Below are 20,695 nucleotides of genomic sequence, written 5' to 3' on the forward strand. Positions count from 1 at the left end.
CAGCTGCTGCCCTTGGTCAATGACTTTTCCTGAAGTCAGAGGTCTGAGTGGCACATTTTCAGGGCCGTCACATTCCATCCCTCGCACTGCTCAGCTCTACCATGGATCCTGTGAGCCTCTCTTTCTATGGGAAAACGTTGAAGAGGGAGATTAGTGGAACATGCTAGAGCCCCCGCCTCCTTACTGCAGTTATTGAGAGCCATAACCAGCGCTTGTTCTTTCTTCCTTCACTATCCATTCTAAATTATCCACACTCTCCACTGTCGCCTTGGTAGGCCTTGGTGGGTTACCTGATGATGTGACCCGACTCTTCAGTCCTGAGGGAACTAAATTATTGGTTATTGTAACCCATGAATCACTGGATTCCCATATATTCCTCCTTGTCCTCCCACTGTAAAAGCAGCCCTGCCCTCTCTGCTGACCAGGGTCAGTTAGTGCAGCCATGATGGTGCCTTCTCTTCTCCTCTGCTGGTCCCAGAACACATGGAGTCCAAAGTTTCCTGGCCCTGGCCATAGCTTAAATTTAACGGGACCCATGCTGTGTCCCCTGGCTAGAGTGCACTCCCTTTGGGGACCAGGACTTCCCACCCTGTAGAACTGAGAGGGAGTTGGGAAGAGGACTTGGTTACCCACAGTGCATGCCAGCAAGCCTTTACTAACTGCACTATGGGTAATCAAAGCCCCAGATGAGGAATCGGGGAAGGTTTCTGCAGAAGGTGGCCTTGAACTGGGCAGCCCTTGATAACTGTGGCTAGGGGCACTGCGAGGCTTGATTTGACTTCTCCCCTCTCTAGGTCTGTTTCCTCCTCTGTAAAAAGAGGAAAGCACTCTCTAAGGGCTAACATTCTGAGACTCAGCTTTTAGACACAGGAAGATGTTTTCTTCCTGCTTTCTCCCTCTCCAGCCCCCTCTTCTGCACACCCAATAACTGAAATCCTGCTATTAGTTTATTTACGGCACTAAGGCCTTGCAGAGGATTAGAACAAAGTTAGGATGAAATCTGAAACTCTTTTACATTGGCAGGATAAGGAGTGTGGGAGAGTCCAAGTGAAGACACAGAGTTCTTAGAAGAGAACTTGTTTGGAAAACAAGGAAGAAGGGAAATGTATTCCAGACAAAGGAAACCGAGTAGACAAAGGTGTACAGGTATGAAAAGCAGATGTCAGGCCAGGCACAGTGGCTCACACCTGTAATCCCAGCACTTTGGGAGGCTGAGGTGGGCGGATCACCTGAAGTCGGGAGTTCACCTGAAGTCTGGCCAACAACGACAAAACCCCGTCTCTACCAAAAATACGAAAATTAGCCAGGCGTGGTGGTACACACCTGTAATCCGAGCTACTTGGGAGGCTGAGGCAGGAGAATTACTTGAACCTGGGAGGCGGAGGCTGCAGTGAGCCAAGATTGTGCCATTGCCATTGCACTCCAGCCTGGGCAATAAGAGTGAAACTCCATCTCAGGACAAAAAAAAAAAAAAAAAAAGCTGATGTCAGGGCTGGGCGCGGTGGCTCACACCTGCAATCCCAGCACTTTGGGAGTCTGAGGTGGGTGGAAGGCTTAAGCTCAGGAGTTCAAGACCAGCCTGGGCAACATGGTAAAACCCCATCTCTACAAAAAAATACAAAAATTAGCAGAGCATGGTGGTGCACACTAGTAGTCCTAGTTACTTAGGGGGCTGAGGCAGGAGGATCGCTTGATCCCAGGAGGTCGAGGCTGTAGTGAGCCATGATCGCACCACTGCACTACAACCTTGGTGACAAAGTGAGACCCTGTCTCAAAAACAAAAACAAAACAAAACAAAAAGACAGAGGCAGATGTCCTAGAATAGTGTGGCTGAGGTCAAGGCTGAATGGAGAAGAGAGGTCCTCTGTAGGTGAATGGAGACCAGGCTCTAAATGTTAAGGGCTTTGAATGCCAACATAAGGTTAGGCTTTACACTGATGGTACACAAGAAGTCCTTGGTAGTTTTATGTAAGACAGCAACCCAGCCCATATGTATTTTACGGAGCTGATAACCCCAAAGGATTTGGATTCTAGAAAAAAGACAATCGCCAGGCACATTGGCTCATGCCTGTAATCCTATCACTTTGGGAGGCCGAGGCGGGTGGATCACTTGAGGTCAGGAGTTTGAGACCAGCCTGGCCAACATGGTGAAACCTCGTCTCTAGTAAAAATACAAAAATTAGCCGGGCATAGTGGCACACGCCTGTAATCCCAGCTACTCAGGAGGCTGAGCCAGGAGATTCACTTGAACCCTGGAGGCAGAGGTTGCGGTGAGCCAAGATCATGTCATTGCACTCCAGGCTGGGCAGCAGAGCCAAACTCCATCAAAAAAAGGAGGGGGGGGGAGAAGGAGGAGGAGGAGGAGGAGGAGGAAGAAGAAGAAGAAGGGAGAAGAAAAGAAAAAAGACAATCTAGACAGAGACAGGAGGCAGACCAGTTAAGAACTGAAACAATATTCTCAATGGTAGAGGTTGCCAACCTATGGCCTGGGGGCCAGATTTGTCTGCAAAGTGTGTTTCATTTGGCCCATTCAATATTTCTGAATTTTGGGAATTCGTTTCAAACATTTAAAAGTTGGAAGATTTCTGGATTTCCTGCTTCTCTTTGAATATCATCCAGCCACGCACAGCCCACGATGTCTCCAGCTCCCCTCTTCTCCACCCTCTCTATCACTTTACACGCGACCCCAGTCGCTCATGTCTGCGCCTGTAGGTACTTCAGTTTGCAATCCCTGGCTCCGAAAGCTCTGGAAACAGTCGGAGTGGTTGGGAGGATTACGCTGGCTTGAGAAAACAGCCTGATCAAAAACTTAGAAGAAATAGGGAAGGCGTCCTTGGGGGCTTTCTCACTAGGGAAAGAGTGAGCTGCAGGGAGGAGAAAGAACAGGGCCTGGAAGGACGAGCTGTCCCTATCTCATCTCTGTCCTCAACCACCCACTTCATCCAGGCCACCAACTTCCGGTTATCAAACAGACAATGCAACATCCCTTACACCTGCTGCTACCTCTGCCTAGAATCTCCTTTCTTCCCTTCTGTCTGGCGAGCAGTTCCTCCCAGCTGCACTCCTGGGCTAGTCACTGCCTATTTGCAGCAGGGATCGCAAAGGCGACCTCAGTTGGACAGGGCATCCACCCAGGCCCAAGTTTATGACCTATTCCCTAAGAAGGCTGTGAGTTCTCTGAGGTCTCGCTGGAAATAGGATGCATGGATGGATGGATGGATGGATGGATGGATGGATGGATGGACTGACGGACGGACGGATGGTTGGAAGCGCAGGCAGGCAGGCAGGCGGAGGAACAGGCGAACGCATGGATGAATGAATGCATATCCGAATACAGAACTTGGATTTGTTTTCCCTCCTTCAAACAGACACAGGCTCCGCCCCACAATCACAGACTGGGACAGTCTGGGGCAGTCTGGTCCCGCAAGTGCCAGGAAGCTGGACCAGGTGACCCTCTCAGACTCCCCTGAGCCCTCTGTAACCTCGTTCTCGCCCCCTCGTGGGCTCTGACCTAGAAACGGCAGGGGGTGGGTTGGGGGGGGTGGGAGCCAGCTCGGGAGCCACCGGCGCTAGGACCCAGCGCGGCCGGAAGCGGGTGGTGGGGCAGCGCGGGGAGAATCTGCGCCCCGCGACGCGCGGCGGGAGGGCGGGCGCGCGGCTGGTGAGCGCGGTGGCGCGAGGGCGCGCGCCGAGCGGGGCGGACAAAGGGGCGGGCGGCGGCGCGCGAGCCGGAGGGCGGAGCCGCGGGCCGGGCGGGCAGGTGCGCGCGGGCTGGAGGGCGGAGCCGCGATGCCGCGATGGAGCGCAGCCCGGGCGGGCGCCGGGGCCGGGGCCCGAGCACCAGGCGGAGCGCGAGCCGGAGCCGCAGCCGGAGCCCGGGTCAGGCCGGGGGCCGGGAGCGCAGGGCCGGGCTGCTCGTAGCGGTGGCGACCGAGCCCCCCAGCGGCTGAGGGGCTTCCTCCCAGCGCCCGCCGGTGGCCGGGACCCAGTAAAGCCCCCGCAGCCGAGGAGCGCGGGGAGCCCCCCTCCACATTCAGGATCCGGCGAGCCTCGGGGAAGAGGGGGGCCCTCCTGGATCCGACACGGAGCGACTCCCCTGCGGGGAAAGCGGAGACTTCCTCGGTATTTAGAAGACAGCGAGCCCCCTATAGCACCGCAAGAACTCCCCCTCCTCAGTCTGGGCCCCCCAAGACCTAGAACGCAGTGCCCCCCAGGCCGGGAACCCCCTCCCAAGATCCGGTCATTACAACTCCACACCTCAAGACAAGAAGACCCAGCTCAGAACGCCCCTAGATCAGGGGATCCCAATCCCCCCCAACTCCGGTACACAGAAATCCCAAATCTAGGCAGCCGGGGACAGCAAGAAACACCCTCACCAGCAAGAAGCCTCGGGGACCCCCCAAAGCTTCAGTACTGGGGCGACTGAGCCCCTGGCGGCACCGCTTGCACCCCAGTCCATGGTCGTGGCGCCCTGAGCCCCCGGGGCCGGGCAGACGAAGACCGCGACGGCGCCCAGGCCCCCTGCTGCGGCGTCCCCGCGGCCCCAGCCCAGGTAAGCCGGGCCCAGGTGAGGGGCGGCAGGTGAGTGGTCACCGAGGTCCCCATAGCCCTGCAGGTGGGGAAGGAAGTATCGGGTTGCGCGCTCCCCCTTCCCCAGCGTCGCCATGGAGCCGAGGCTGAAGGACGTCTCTTTGTGTCTCGCTTGGAGGAGCCGCCCCCTCCTCCTCTCCCTTCCCCCACCCCACTCCCTAGTCTTGAGGCTCGGGCGCAGTTCCCCGGCCCCACGGGGGAGTGGTGGTGGAGCCCGTTGTACCATGAAGAGAGGGGAAGAGGGCAGAGAGTCCCCCCAAAAGCTGCGAGCCTGGAGGTTGGACCCCAGGTCCCTGAAGTGTGTATACCCCTCCCCCACAGCCAAGCTGAGCTTCTAGTGAAGTCCCCTCCGGGAGGGGAAAATTTGGGGGAGCCCCAGGTGAGGGGCGCTGCCTTATGTGGCCCTAGGTGATGGCTGGGGCTTCGGGTGTGTGTCTTTGTCTGTGAGAGCGCAGGGAAGGGGTGTGTTTGAGAGGATGGATGGGAGTCGCATCTTCCCTGTGACTTGGCTGCCCGACCCAGGCCACACTGGGGGTCTTCACCTAGACCATACTTTGTACTCCCTGTGGGACAGAGAAGGAGTTTGTATCCCCCAAAGCGAGGCGCTAGTTTCTGGAGAGGAGAGGTAGCCTAGATGAATAAGCCATTTCAGGTCAGGGCACCGTTCTGTTTCCATTTGTCCCAGGGACAGCAACCCAAGTCCTTCCCTTCCCCTCCTAACCTGGAGAACACCCAGGTTAAACCAAGGATTGGCTGGCTCAGTGTATCCCAGACAACCAAGGGCCGATTCCAGAGTCTCCCTGTGGCTTTCCAGGTGATATACACGGCGGTACCCCAGCCTGGCCCTCAGTGAGGTCCTGAACCCCAGGTTCTACCGCATATGGGGAAGCTGAGAGGCCCTAGGGGACATTGTACCCTGAAATCCTGAATCAGAGATCCTGAGAAGGAGCTGGACTGCATGGAAGGAACACACTCTGGGCTGCTAGGAGTTTCCCCAATCTCTTCTCTCTGAGCCTTCTGGAGGCAAGAAGTGATGCTGGACCCGTTTGATAGGTGCACAAACTGAGGCTTGGGAAGGCGGGATCCAGGGTACGGCTAGCCCTGCCAATAGTTCCTTCACTTATTCATTCAACAAACCTTTCACCAGTGTCTGTGATGGACCATGCACTAGAGTCGGGGTCCTTTTCCCCACTTCATTCCTATCTCCTTTCTTGATGTCTCGTGATCATCAGACCCCTGGGTACCTCCCATTGGGCCTGTTGAGGTGGACCTGGCCAGGTCCAGCTGACAGATTCTTGACCCCACACCTGAATCACCTGATCCCTGTCCTGCTACAGCCTTGGGAGCCCTGAGCCTGGGTGGCTGAGTCCTCATCTCCCACCTTCCCAGCATGAAGTGCCCCCACCCCCAACTGCTGCTGGCACTGACCCAAGGGTGAGGGTGTGACCAGCAAGAGAAGAGGGTGGGGGGCGCTTGATGCGGGCAGACCTCTGGCAGCCCCTCCTGCCGATTTCCGGACAGTTGAGGCAGCCACCTTCAGCACAGGCTGTGGGGGAACCAGGCGCCCTGAAGACTGGGTGACCTTGGGCAAGCATGTGGCACTTCCCAGAGAAAATGACAGAGAGGGAACCTCTCTGCAGCTTGAAGGGCGGTTGGAGATGGAATTGGGCAGGAGAAGCATCCAGGTTTGCTCTACCCATTGCTGAAGGAGTTCATTTCCCCCCAGTGGGGGTTGTCAGAAGCCCAGGGCTTTGTCACATACCCCACAGGCAAGGCAGTGGAACCGGAGGCTGAAGAGCAGAAATTTGAGTCACTGTGACCAGGGCAAATCATGAGGAGGCCAGAGGAGGACAAGGAGCAAGACCTCCCCTCCTCACTAACCTGCAGTGGCTCCCCATGGAGTCCAAAATCAAGTCCCTGAGTCCAGACAGTGAGAGCTCCTGCAGCCTGGCCCTAAACCACCTCTCCTAGCCCATCTCCTCCGTGTCCTCTGATTCTCTCCCTCCGTCACGTGCTCTTCCCCTGACCTGAAAAGCCCCACTCTAGGATGGCTCCGGAGCAGTTTTCTGCCTCCACCTCCCTTTTTGAGCTGACCTGAGCTGGCATGTAGTAGAGAGCTGAATTTGATTGGTTGGTGGCTTGGTGGCTTGGAGGTAGTGGCGTGTGTCTACATGTGCAGTGAGAGTTTTTCTCCACATCTAGACTCGGCTCCAGGAGACGGGAACCAGGTTTATCTTGTCCACACTGCATCAGCATTGTCTAATTCAGAGCCCAGCGTATGGTCGGGCACGTGCTGTAAAATACAGCCTATAGACGATTTTTGTTGGGCCAGTGTATTTTACATGTTTGCCTTTGTTGTGAGTGCTAAAAAAAAAAAAGTCGAAGGGAGGCAATTTCACATTCAAAAGCTGATTTTTGGATCTTCTTGAAAAATCAGATGATGTGGCAACCCCAGGCCACAGCGGGAGAATGACCACCTTCTTTAGACAGGGCCCATGCCTTCCAGTCCACCCACAGGCAGCCCATTCACTCCCTTAGGCCACCTCCTGGACCCTGAAGCTGGCATCTGGGTTTGCAGGCCCAGAAAAATCTTTTTTTGTGTGTGAGACAGAGTTTCGCTCTTGTCGCCCATACTGGAGTGCAATGGTGAGATCTTAGCTCCCTGCAACCTCCAGTCCCCCCGGCTTCAAGCAATTCTCCTGACTCAGTCTTCTAAGTAGCTGAGATTAAAGACCCAGCCATCACACCCAATTAATTTTTTTTTTTTTTTTTTTTGAGACAGAGTCTCGCTTTGTCGCCCAGGCTGGAGCGTCATGGCGCTATCTCGGCTCACTGCAACCTCCACCTCCTGGGTTCAAGCAATTCTCTGCCTCAGCCTCCCGAGTAGCTGGGATTACAGGCACCTGCCACCATGCCTGGCTAATTTTTTGTATTTTTAGTAGAGATGGGGTTTCACCATCTTGGCCAGGTTGGTCTTGATCTCCTGACTTCGTGATCCACCTGCCTCAGCCTCCCAGAGTGCTGAGATTACAGGCATAAGCCACTGCACCCGGCCACACCCAACTAATTTTTATATTTTTGGTAGAGACGAGGTTTCACCCTGTTGGCCAGGCTGGTCTTGAACACCTGACCTCAGGTGATCCACTTGCCTCAGCCTCACAAAATGCTGGGATTACAGGCATGAGCCACCACGCCCAGCCCAAAAAATCTGTTCAGTGGGCAACCTTCGTCTGTATGTGTTCTGCACTCACTGGTGTTCCCTCCCACCCCCATGGTCAAATTAGAAGGTGCACAGAGCGGTGTCCATCCAGGGTCTAAAGGGCTACGTGGTGAAGTGAGCCTGAACTTCTCCAGCCTGGTTCCACTTTCCGCTCTTGATCCCGTCTTGCACCCTTACCCCTAAACTAGTGACATCCAGCAACCAAAAACCTGTTTTCTCTGTCCCACTTGCCCCATATGTCCCAGGGACAGCAAACTCGAGTCCTTCCCTTCCTCTTCTGACCGGGCTCTAGGTGCAGGTCTTGCTCAGGACTCTTGGGGCAGGACTGCTGTCCAGGGTTCCATTCACCCCTCTGACCAGAGAAGAATTGGATGAAAGCTTCTTGCAGCTGTAAGTTTCTTCCTTCTAACTTTCTAAGACTAAGTCCAAGTTGGTCTAAGTTTTGGTCAGGCGGGAGAGCTGGGGGCCTAAATATAGGAGTTACTCAAAAATATTGGCCAGGTGCAGTGGCTCATACCTGTCATCCCACCACTTTGGGAGGCTGAGACACGGGGATCATTCGAGGTCAGGAGTTCAAGACCAGCCTGGCCAACTTGGTGAAACCCTGTCTGTACTGAAAATACAAAAAATTAGCCAGGCGCGGTGGCATATGCCTGTAATTCAAGCTACTAGGGAGGCTGAGGCAGGAGAATTGCTTGAACCCAGGTGACAGAGGTTGCAGTGAGCCGAGATTTCAGCACGCACTCCAGCCTGGGTGACAGAGTGAGAGTCCGTCTCAAAAGAAAAAGAAAAAAATTTGTCATTTCCTAAACAGAAAGGAAACTGATGGGCGTTGTGGAGTAGCTGGGCTGGGGGCCAGCAGCAGGCCCCTGTCACTGGGCATGGCTCTAGAAGGGAGTGCACCCTTTTTCTGAACACAGGTCTCCAACAGCCTGAGGTCAAAGGAGATACCAGAGCACCATGGTGGAGAGCTCAGGCTCTGGACTCTGCCTGGACCTGAAGCTCACTGTGCTGCTGTGTGACCTTCAGCAAGGCACTTACCCTCTCTGGGCCTCAATGCCCTTGTCTATAAAACAGGAATAATACTGTCTTGCAGGATCATCAGGGGGATTAAACAGGCTAAAGAATGAAAGGGACCTAGGACAGGGTATCCCATATCAAAAGTGCTCACTAACTATTGGCCCTTATTAAATGGGGCGTCGGCAGGTGGGTGACTGAGCCTCCACAGTTACACTTCCTTGGGAGCTAGTCTAGGGAGGCAGAGGCTTCTGGCTCTGTCCTCAAGAAAGGGAAGGGATCTCTGGGAGGCAGGATAGCATTGTGCCATGGAGCTTGCCCCTGCCCCGGGTGTGGGTGAGGGTGGAGGCCCTCCCTGAGGCTCTCCTAGCACTCTGCCTGAGGGCTGGGAGCGTGGTTTTGTGGTTAAAGCCCTCCTCCTTCTCAGCCTATGCTTTCCACGTGAGGCGCCTGCTGCCTTATGCTGGAGACTTTCCTGGAGACTTTCTGCCCCAGGAGGATGGGCCCCAGGCCAAAGTCTTCCCCAAACCACCCCTCCCCTGCCCCCCTTTCTGCTCCCCCTTTCAGGTCTCAGGAAGCGGTGGCAGCTAGGCCTGGAAAGGCCAGTTAAAGTCCTGTCTCCTCCCCAGCCACCCTCCCTTCACCCCACCGTTGCCTGGCCACACCTGGAGAGAGAACAGGTCCAGCTCAGCCCCACCTTGGGAAACCATGTAACATCAGAATTGGAGAGGAAGCAGTGGAACATCTCTTAGTGTCGAGTGCCCAGTGCTGGACAGCGTTTTCTCATTTAGCCCTGAGGACAGCACCGTGTTAACCCCAGAGTCAGGATTTGCACCCAGCTCTGTGGGCCACCAAAGGTTTGTGTGAAGCCAGCAGACATCTGAGTGCCTGGGTTTGAAGCCCACCTCCACCATTCTCTGGCTGCGTGACCTTGGGCAGGTCAGTTATCTCCTGGGCCTCAGTTTCCTTTGACGTAGAATGGAGATAATAATAGCTGCCACTTCCTAAAGTCGTGAGGATTAAGTGGATCTGTTGCAGATGAAGAGCTTGAGCGGGGCCTGCTGCTTAAGCGTTTGCTCTGTCCTGCCCTGCCGGGGTATGCAAATAAACTGATCCAGGCCCGGGGACCCGCTGTGACCTCGCACTGCACTAGCACTCCTTCCGGCATGGCTTTAGGCAACCACAAGAGGGGCCGAGGATGTTCCAACTGCCTTTGGGCTTTGGGATGGCCCCAAGGGGCTGGGAGATGGGGCAGGGGTGGGGCTGGAGGGGACCATCCTCCTTTTCCTCCTGATCTGGGCCCAGAGAGGCTGCACAGTGCTGGGCCCCCACTGCCTCCAGGGCAGCTTTTCTGGGTCTGTTTGGGCCCCCCACCATAGCAGGAAGGGGTTTACCTATCCATGAGCATAACTTGTGACTTTCTGAGCCAGGGTTCAAGGCCTTGCAGAGAGGAGACTTTTCCGCCTTGCGAGCTCAGGTGCCTGCCAGCCCTGACCCTAGGTGTCTCCAGGAGGCACAATGGGGCCCGCAGATAACCCAGCTTAGTGGTAAAAAGCACAATCCCTAGATGCAGCTGTGTGACCTTGGACAAGGTGCTTAATCTCTCTGTGCCTCAGGTTCATCATCTATAAAAAAGGGGGATGATATTAGTACCTGCCTCTTAGGGTCATTGTGAGGAGTCAAAGAATGAACGTAAAGTGCCGTGAATGGCACCCAGTACCCATTAAGGGTTTGTTGTTCGTTTTCTGCTCAAAGCCCTGAGCAGAAAGGGAAAGTTAGCCCCATCTTTACAGATGGAGAAAACTGGAGGTGTATGGGTGAAGGTGTTTCCTCAGGGTTCCGTAGCTGGGATTTAGGGAAGAGTCTGCCTCCCTTGATACCATTCACACGTGGTCCACAAGCCAAGGCCAGTCAAATGGACCTGATGGGACCTCACCTGGGCTCCAGGGCTAGATTTCCTGCCCTGTGGTTCCACTCACACGGGGCCATGGCAGTGAGAATTGTGCCAGGGAAGAATCTGCAGCTCTGGCCCCAGGCGTCCCTGAGAACCTCTAAGCTTCCCCACCCCCTCCTCAGCCCCACTCCAAGGACAGTGTGCAACACTGCCACAGCTGGCCTTGGAGTTTCTGAGTCACTTTTCACTTTTCCAGGCTAGGCTGGCTTCAGGAAGGGTTTGTTCAGGTCTGCATCCCGCCCTGCATCCAAAGGGTTTGTTTGGAGTGCATCCCACTTGGAGTGGAAGCCAGGTCCCCGCCATGGCTTCGGAGGCCCCGAATGACAACGGCCATCTCTTCTCACCTGTGCTCTCATCTCCTGCCCTTCACTCCCTTATCCCTGTGCACATAGCAGGTCCCACCTCTAGGCCTCCACACAGTGCCCTCTGCCAGGAGAGCCCGCCCACCACAGTGCCCGTGTGTGTGCAGCCTTCTCCATGGGCTGGCCTCCCACCCACAATTCCCTTGTCTCTTTCCCTCCTCTGCTGTTCCTTGAGGACTTCTCACTGCCTGACACACATCTGCTCATCTTTGTCGTTGTGTGCCTCCAAACTAGAATATGAGCTCTTTGAGGGCAGGACAGTTTGTTTGGTTCACGAATGTATTTCAGACCCAAAAATAGTACCAAGCACATAGTAGGTGCTCAACAAATACTTTTTTTTTTTTTTTTTTTTTTTTGAGACGGAGTCTTGCTCTGTCGCCCAGACTGGAGTGCAGTGGCCGGATCTCAGCTCACTGCAAGCTCCGCCTCCTGGGTTTATGCCATTCTCCTGCCTCAGCCTCCCGAGTAGCTGGGACTACAGGCGCCCGCCACCTCGCCCGGCTAGTTTTTTGTATTTTTTAGTAGAGACGGGGTTTCACCGTGTTAGCCAAGATGGTCTTGATCTCCTGACCTCGTGATCCGCCCGTCTCGGCCTCCCAAAGTGCTGGGATTACAGGCTTGAGCCACCGCGCCCAGCCAACAAATACTTATTGAATATTTTGGAGCCAGATAGATAATCTCTACGTGACTTCTTAGCTGTGTGACACAGGACACATCACTTAAGCTTCCTATCTTTTTCTTTCTTTTTTTTTTTTTTTTTTGAGATGGGATCTCACTCTGTTACCCAGGCTGGAGTGCAGTGGTGCCATCACAGCTCATGGCACTTTTGACCTTCCAGGCTCAAGTGATCCTCCCACTTCAGCCTCTCGACTAGCTAGGACCACAGGCTCATGCCACCATGCTCGGCTCATTTTTTAAAAATTTTGTATAGAAATGGGGTCTTGCTATGTTGCCCAGGCTCATCTTGAATTCCTAAGCTCAAGCCATCTGCCTGCATTAGCCTCCCAAAGTGCTTGGCTTGCAGGTGTGAGCCACTGTGCCCAGCCAAGCTTCTATCTCAGAGTCTCAGTTTCCTGAGCTGTAAAGGACGTAAGGGGAATAATAATAGCTTCTCCTGAAACTGTCGTGAGGTTGAAATGAGTCAATATATATACAGTGCTTATACTTTCAGTGGCTCATAAATGTTGGCTATTACTAATAATACCCTAACCCGCACTGTTATTTTATTATTTCGCTTTACTGAGGATGGGGAAATGGGGCCATGGAGACAGTAAGTGGCAGATCCAAAGCTTCCAGGCTAGCAGTGGCGGTGAAAGCCTGAACCTGAACCACAGGCACCTAGGCTGGGCTGTCTTCGGTCCATCCCAGTGTAGGAGCTCAGAGAGGCGAAGGAGGTGAGGGCTGCAGCTGGAGAAGGGCCCATCTCTTCTGGGGCCTTTGCTCACCCAGCCATCTCACCAGAGACCACCACTTGCCCACTGGTAGACATTCAACTCAGTCCCCTTGCCTGTCAGCCAGTGGTGGGCACCCACAGTGCCCAGCATCCTCCATCCTGTTAATACCCCTGAGTGCTGGGCCCCCTGCCTCACCCAGGCAGCCAGGCTGGGAAGACCTCCCCAGCTCATCCCACACCCCCAGGGGCTGCCCCAGGCCCCGCACCCTCCAGTAGCCAGAAGGATAGGACCCAGGGCGCCTGCCTCCCACAGTGCCTCACTGGGGAGAGCAGGAGAGGCTGGAGAGCCTGTTCCAGCTCTGGGCACCAGCTGCAGGAAGGCAGCGTCACAAGCTATTAATAGCCACCAAAGATGTGCCCCAAGAAGGGGCGGACTGTGCACCAGCTGGGAGGGGAGGCTGAGGCAGAGGCCGGAGCCGAACAGGAGTTCACAGCCCTGGGAACCCCAGGCTGCCCCTGGTGGGGAGGGCAGTGAGGAAGAATGTCCAAATGTCTGCAGCTTGATCTCGGGAAAGTCTGAACTCTGCCTCCCAGGCTCCCCATGTGGGAAGTGGAGGAGCAGGGTCAGGTGATCCCCACAGTGCCTTCTGGCTCCAGTGGATTCAGGGGTGAGATTCAGCAGAGCCAAATGGCCTCCATCTACAGAACAGAAAACGAAGGCACAGTGAGTGGAAGGCCTTCCCCAGGCTCACCTGCAGAATCAGTGACAGATCCAAGGTCCAGGCCTCTCTGACTAGCAACTTCTTACTGACACCCACTTTGTGCCCCATCCTGTTAAATGAGCATTCCCAGCCCCATTTTACTGATGGGCAAACTGAGGCTTAGGCAGGTGGCACAAACTGCCCAAGGTCACACAGCTAAGAAGGGATGGAGCCAGGATTTATACCCCGAAGGAAAGACAAGGAGGGGATTTGAGAATATTCTCCTCCTTCTCCTTGTGAGCCAAAATAGAATGCTTGCTGGCATCTGTATTTGTGTTGAGGACCAAGGGGAGGAAGAGGCCTTATCTAGAGGCTTGTAGGCTCCCGGGAGCCCTATCCCTGCTGTTGTGTGTAGAAGTATGCATGTGCTACATGGGACATTTTTCAGGGGAGAAGGTCCTGAGCCTCATGGTGCTCCATGAAGGCAGAACTACCAGCTTAGCTCATTTCACCCACTGGATAACTGGAGAGAAGGAGGGGCTGGCCAGGGCTCCCTGGGACCAACAGCAGAGGCCGAAATTTTTCCAAGCACCTCACTAGCCTGGCTTGGTGCCCCCACCCTCTGGCAGTGAATAGAAGAGTCCACAAGTGAACAGATTTCTGCACTGGAGTAAACAAAGGCGAAGGTCGGGGACATCCTTCAGGGAAGGTGTTATAAGGCAGAGAGCCAGGCTGGTACACCCACCTCAGGACACAGAGGGAGGCCTCCACTTTGGGTAGGGTGTGAAGGGGGCTCCCAGATTCCTCCCCCTCTTCCTGAGCACAGACTGGCCTGCTGTGGGAATTCAGGGGGCAGTTGTTCTCTAGCCCTTCTCTGGGGGTGCCAGGCAGGTAGGCAGGCAGGTGCAACCCCTCCCTGGCACTTTCCTCTGGCACTGTCTGATCTCCTGGTTCTTTTTACTCCCCAGACCCAACTGGATTGTACCTGGTAGGAATTTTCATGCCTACCCTACCCCTTTTCACCTAGTTCCTGCCATTCTCCTCAGAGGTTCATTCATTCATTCAACAAATATTTACTAAGTGCCTTCTATACTCCAGGCACATGTTAGCAGCAGGAGGATACAGCAGTGAACAAGACCAGACAGTAAAATCCCTGCCCTCCAGCTGCTTAAGTTCTAGTGAGGAAAAGAGACAGTCATAATAGATGTCAGAAGTTGGTACATTATATAATACATGAGAAAGTGATACATCCTACCAGGAAAAAAATAGAGCAGGGGATGGGGGGTCGGGAGTGCAGTAGGGTAACCCTGGTTGAGAAGGTGTCATTTGAACAGAACTTGTAGGAAATGAGCCGTGCTGTGGATATCTAGGGGAAGATCTGTCCAGGCAGAGGGACTTGCCCCCAGATAGGGGGCTGGCATGTTCAGGGAACAGTAGGGGGACCAGCGTATTGAGCAGAGGGAGGGAGAAGATAAGGAAGAGATAGGCCAAAGAGTAAATGGAGGGCCATGGTAAGGGCTTTGGAACACAATGAGAGCCAGTAGAGGCTGCTGAGCCTGGGAGTAAGGGGATGCTCCCTGGCAGCTGTGTTGAGAGGGCTTAGAGGCAGGGACCAGTTAGTAGGTTGCTGTGGTAGCTGAGAAGTGACTGATGATGGCTCAGAGAGGTGGGAGTGAGTGGAGAGTGACCAGGTTGGGTGCTGAGGTGGCTAAGCACCTTGCTAATGTCTAGTGTTGATTCTAGAGTTATTTTATGCAAATACAAATGAGAAACCTGTTCTTCTCACCATTTCTTTTTTTTTTTTTTTTTTTGAGACAAGTTCTTGCTCTGTTACCCAGACTGGAGTGCAGTGGTGCAATCATAGCTCACTGCAGCCTCGAATTCCTGGGTTCAAGAAATCCTCCCATTCAGTCTCCTGAGTAGCTGGAACTACAGGCACATGCCACCACTCCTGCCTGCTTTTCAAAAAAAGTTTTGTAGAGATGGGATTTCACCATGTTGCCCAGGCTGGTCTCAAACTCCTGGGCTCAAGTGATCCTCCCTTGTTGGCCTCCTAAAGTGCTGGGATTATAGGCATGAGCTACCACACCCACGATTTTCCCCCATTGCAAGGTAGCATATTAACTACCTGGGACTGTCTGGCCATGTCCCAAAGTGACACCGAGGCCCAGAGAGGGTGAGGGAGCTACTGACAGCTGCTGTGTTTCACCAAGAAGCAGCCCCTTCCTACTTGGCTGGGAGAGGTTCAGTGCCACAGCTCTGTGGGATGGGATGAGGGGTGTTGGGCACTCTCCAGAAATTCCAAACACACTCACCCTTTAACCTAGCAAGCCTGTTTCTAGACTTTATCATACGGATTCACCTCACGTGGCAAAATGACTTCTGTACAAGGCTACTGATTGTTTATAGTAATAGCAAAAGGTTAGTCACGACCCAAGTGTCTGTCATTCAGAGTTTGGTTAAATGAATGGCAGTACATCCGTATATGCCTTTCAAGCCCTGGGGGCCTTAGTTCCAGTTCTGCGGCAGTTCCTCCGTGCCTGGCTCCCTATCCTCCTGGAACCTCCCCCAGCCTCGCAGTTAATGCTGGACAGGCCTGGGTGCTGTCCACGCCTGCGGTGCTGAAGACAGTGGAGCTGGAGAGAGGCAGGTGCTGCGAACCAGAGACTGAGAATAGAGAAGGGGAGACAGAGCAGGGGGACGTTCAGGGTTCAGTCTCTGGCTCTGCCACTGAGGAGCTGAGTGACGTTGGGCAAGTTGCTTAACCCCTCTGATCCTCAGTGTCCTTATCTGTAAAATGGGGCTGCCATGAAGATTGATTGACAGCAGCAATGTAAAGCCTCAGCACACTGATAAAATAAATGGTAATTTTTTTTTTTCTTGAGAGGGAGTCTCACTATGTTACCCAGGCTGGGGTGCAGTGGCACCATCCCGGCTCACTACAATCTCCACCTCCCGGGTTCAAGTGATTCTCCCACCTCAGCCTCCCGAGTACCTGGGATTATAGCCACGCACCACCACACCCAGCTAATGTTTGTACTTTTGGTAGAGATGAGTTTTCACCATGCTGGCCAGGCTGGTCTGTAACTCCTGACCTCAAGTGATCCACCCGCCTTGGCCTCCCAAAGTGCTGGGATTTCAGGTGTGAGCCACCACATCCAGCCAATAAATGGTAATTTTTACTCTGTCATTTCAGAGACAGTGAAGCATAGTGATTAAGCTTTTGGACACTGGAGTGATGGTTCCTGGATTTGAATCTTGGCTCTGCCACCTATTGGATGTATGATCTTGAACAAGTGACATGACCACTCTGTGCCTCAGTTTCCACATCTGTCTATCGGGGTTAATAATAGTCTCTGTGTCATAGGACATTGTGGGGATTAGGTGAGTTCATTTACATGAGGCACTTGGTACATGACAGGGGTTCCGTGAGTGTCAGCTATTTATCATCACTTTCCTCCCTGTTGGCATCATCAACCTATTCTAGCACCCCCAGCCTCTCTGTTCACAGCGGCCGCTGTTACTCACAGCCACCCCCATCTGTACTGCACTGTGCTGGGGCTGGGGCTGGGGCTGCTGGAGGGAGACAGCACCTTGCCCTGCGATGCCCTGGCTTCTAGCCCAGCCCTGCCCACTGACTTCCTATGTAACTTTCGGCAAATCGCTGTTCCCCTCTGGCCATCAGTCTCTGTGCCTGTGAAATGGAACTGATGATACTTTGTGCAGGCCCTTGGGAAAATAGCTATGTGCCTACAGGGTCACATTCAGGAAAGCCAAGATATAAAAAGTTACAATTTCCCAAACACGTAGAGAATTATTCACCCAGCGTTTGTCACACCCTGGCTAAGTGCTGGGAATAGTGAGATGATGAAGGCATAGGGCTTGCTTTCAAGGAGCTCTTGGGTTTCTTGCTGGATTGTTAATCCCCTTCAAGGCCTATTCAGGCGCCACCTCCTGATTTAGGAAGCCACCCTGATCCTCATTGCCAGGGCTCTGCTTGGACATATTGGAGCCCTGACCATTGCCCTGGCCTCATGGTTATGTGTGTCCATATTTTACCTGCCTCTCTGATTTGTGGGCTCATTCCCACTTGTCTGTTGCATTGCTCTAACATAGGCACCCCATGCCAACACCCCGCACAGTGCCTGAGCCCGAATAGCTTGCAAGTTACATAAACTCAACTCAAACTAGCTGAATTAAGCCAAGAAGGAAGTATATTGATTCATGAAACAAATGTTCAAGAGTATAATTGGCTTTAGGCATGCTTGGCCCCAGAACTCAAAGTCATCGGAAATCTCTCCACCTTTCTCTCCTCTCTGCTTATATCTTCGTTGCTTTATTCTCAAGTGGGCTCTCCCCTTCCCCCATGATGGAAAAGCCAACCCACAGAAGCGGCACAGCTGTGTCCTGCAGCTTTGCAGCCCAGGGTGAGAGGGTCCCTCTTTCCTGATGGCTGCACCAACAGTCCTAGGGCTAGATCTCGGTGGGTCACCTTTGGTCACTTGTTCATCTCTGAACAAGTCACAGTGACCTGGCAGATGGGATCGATCTGCTGATTGGCCAGGCCCTCCCTGCAAAAGCATGCAGGAGACATCCCTTCTAAACTTCATGGGCAGAGAGAGGGCCATTACTGCAAGGAAGGGAAACTGATGTGGAACAGAAAACACCACATGCCCATTCAAGAATCCACTGAAAATATGTAAGCAAGGCAAAGATTGGGTCAAATCTGGTTTTAAGACAGTTTATCTGACTGTGTATATAAGAAAGATCAGGGCTGGGCACGGTAGCTCACGCCTGTAATCCCAGCACTTTGGGAGGCTGAGGGGGGTAGATCACTTGAGGTCAGGAGTTCAAGACCAGCCTGGCCAACATGGTGAAACATGTTGAAACATGGTCTCTGCTAAAATACAAAAATTAGCCAGGCATGGTGGCAGGCACCTGTAATCTCAGCTACTCGGGAGGCTGAGGCAGGAGAATCGCTTGAACCCAGGAGGCAGAGGTTGCAGTAAACCAAGATTGCACCACTGCACTCCAGCCTGGACAACAGAGCAAGACTCTAAAAAAAAAAGAGAGAGAGAGAGAAAGAGAGAGAGATCGGGGCCAGGTGCGGTAGCTCACGCCTGTAATCCCAGCACTTTGGGAGACCGAGGCAGGCGGAAGTTTGAGACCAGCCTGACCAACATGGTGAAACCCTGTCTCTACTAAAAATACAAAATTAGCCAGGTATGGTAGCACACACCTGTAATCCCAGCTACTTGGGAAGCTGAGACACAAGAAGCACTTGAACCTGGGAGGTGGAGGTTGCAGTGAGCTGAGATGCGCCATTGCACTCCAGCCTGGGCGACAAGAGCGAAACTACATCTCCAAAAAAAGAAAGAAAGAAAGATCTGGCGGGGAGAAACCTAGAAGCAGGTGAGGGGTCATATGGAGGTGCAGAGTGGGCTCGGTTCTGCAGGCTAAGGGAATTCAGCTCTGGCCCCCTTGCCTTACAGAGAAGCAAAGTGAAGCAGGTGAGAGAGGTCAGAGGTGCTCAGGGCCTGAAGTTCCACCATATGGCTGCTTTCTTCACAGGGGCTTTTAATAGTAACACTAACCTAGAAGTGAGGTGACCCACCCAAGAACAGTCCTCCTGTCCATGCCTTCCTTCCAGGCCAGCATCTTGTTAAGGATACCCTTGGAGTCTGTCCATGCTAGGGGTACAGCACAAGTCCAGCGGCCTGAGGGAGAGGACCTGGGCGTAGGGACAGAGAATCTCTTGGGAACCCAGTGTGAGAGTCAGAAAGGCCTGTGTGGCATCGCTTGGTGCAATCTCGACCCCCAGCGGAGTCCCCAGCAGATGAGCATCCAGCCTCGCTTCTCCATTCCCAGTGAGCAGAGCGCACTTCCTTCCTGCGTCTTCTTACTATGAGTCGATGTCTGCCTGGGTCGGCCTTCGGAGCCTTGCAAAACACAGTGTATGTGAGCATGGGATCTGAAGCCCAAAAGCCTGAGTTCAAATCCCAGCACTGCTAATCATGAGCTCTTAGGCAAGTTACTCAGCCCATCCGCACCTCAGTATAACAGAATACCCCAGACAGGGCAATTCATAATGAATGGAAATTTATTTCTTACGGCTCTGGAGGCTGGGAAGTCCAAGATCAAGGCACCAGCATCTGGTGAGGGCCTCCGTGCCACATCATCCCACAGCAAAAGAGCAAGAAAGAGAGAGAGGAAGGGAGGGATCAACCAAAAGGAGGCCAGACATCCGTTTATGGGGAACCCACTCCTGCCATAACAGCATTAATTCATTAATAAGGACAGAGCCCTCATGGTCTAATCACCTCTGAAAGCACCCACCTCAAGCTAGCGCAGTGGCTCATGTCTGTAATCCCAGCACTTTGGGAGGCTGAGGCAGGCAGATCATGAGGTCAGCAGTTCGAGACCAACCTGGCCAACATGGTGAAAACCCATCTCTACTAAAAATACAAAAATTAGCCGGGCATGGTGGCTCATGCCTATAGTCCCAGCTACTCAGGAGGCTGAGGCAGGAGAATCGCTTGAACCCGGGAGACGGAGGTTGCAGTGAGCCGAGATCATGCCACTGCACTCCAACCTGGGCAATAGATGAGACTCACTCAAGAAAGAAAGAAAGAAAGAAAGAAGGAAAGATGGAAGGAAGGAAGGAAGGAAATAAATTTCTTTTTTTTTTTTTTTTTTTTTTGAGACGGAGTCTCGCTCTGTCGCCCAGGCTGGAGTGCAATGGCCGGATCTCAGCTCACTACAAGCTCCGCCTCCCGGGTTTACGCCATTCTCCTGCCTCAGCCTCCCGAGTAGCTGGGACTACAGGCGCTCGCCACCTCGCCCAGCTAGTTTTTTGTATTTTTTAGTAGAGAGGGGGTTTCACCGTGTTAGCCAAGATGGTCTCGATCTCCTGACCTCGTGATCCGCCCGTCTCGGCCTCCCAAAGTGCTGGGATTACAGGCTTGAGCCACCGCGCCCGGCCCGGAAATAAATTTCAAGATGAGTTTTGGAGGGGACATTCAAACCATAATAGTATCTCTTCCTGTAAAATGGGGATAGTGATGGTAGCATCCACCTCCCAGGGTTGCTGGGCTTATTATGTAGTAGATTTAATCCACAGTGGTTAGCACAGTGCCCGGCATATAGTAAATGCTCAACAAATATTTACCAGCATAATTATTCTCCCACAGAGCAGGATAGGAACAGGCCCTCCTCTCTTTACAGGCTAGTCACTCTCCACCCACTTCTGTAACTGGTTCCTTGTCACTCGGTGCCCAGTGTTGTCACCATCCTGGTTAACCTCCTCTGGCCACATTCCAGGCAGCTGAACACGCTAAGGTTCAAATCTAAACTCTCTGGTTTGTTTGTTTTGAGACAGAGTCTCGCTCTGTCACCCAAGCTGGAGTGCAGTGGCACCATCTCGGCTCACTGCAACTTCCGCCTCCCGAGTTCAAGCGA

At 53.4% G+C, this 20,695-nt stretch overlaps 1 protein-coding gene across 3 annotated transcripts in view; it reads left to right on the top strand.

The window, feature by feature from the left end:
* SBK1 (SH3 domain binding kinase 1) overlaps nucleotides 1-20,695 on the top strand; it is a 66,962-nt gene that overhangs the window by 29,910 nt on the left and 16,357 nt on the right. Inside the window, exon 1 of one of the 3 annotated variants that reach the window (XM_045382954.2) lies at nucleotides 3,731-4,552. The exons of the other annotated variants lie outside the window; for them this stretch is intronic. The gene's annotated coding sequence lies outside the window, so the exon portion shown is untranslated. Of the gene's footprint in view, nucleotides 1-3,730; nucleotides 4,553-20,695 lie in introns of those variants that run through there. 3 annotated transcript variants of the gene reach the window in all.

Source organism: Macaca fascicularis, chromosome 20, assembly GCF_037993035.2.
Source record: "Macaca fascicularis isolate 582-1 chromosome 20, T2T-MFA8v1.1".
Taxonomy (NCBI): Eukaryota; Metazoa; Chordata; class Mammalia; order Primates; family Cercopithecidae; genus Macaca; species Macaca fascicularis.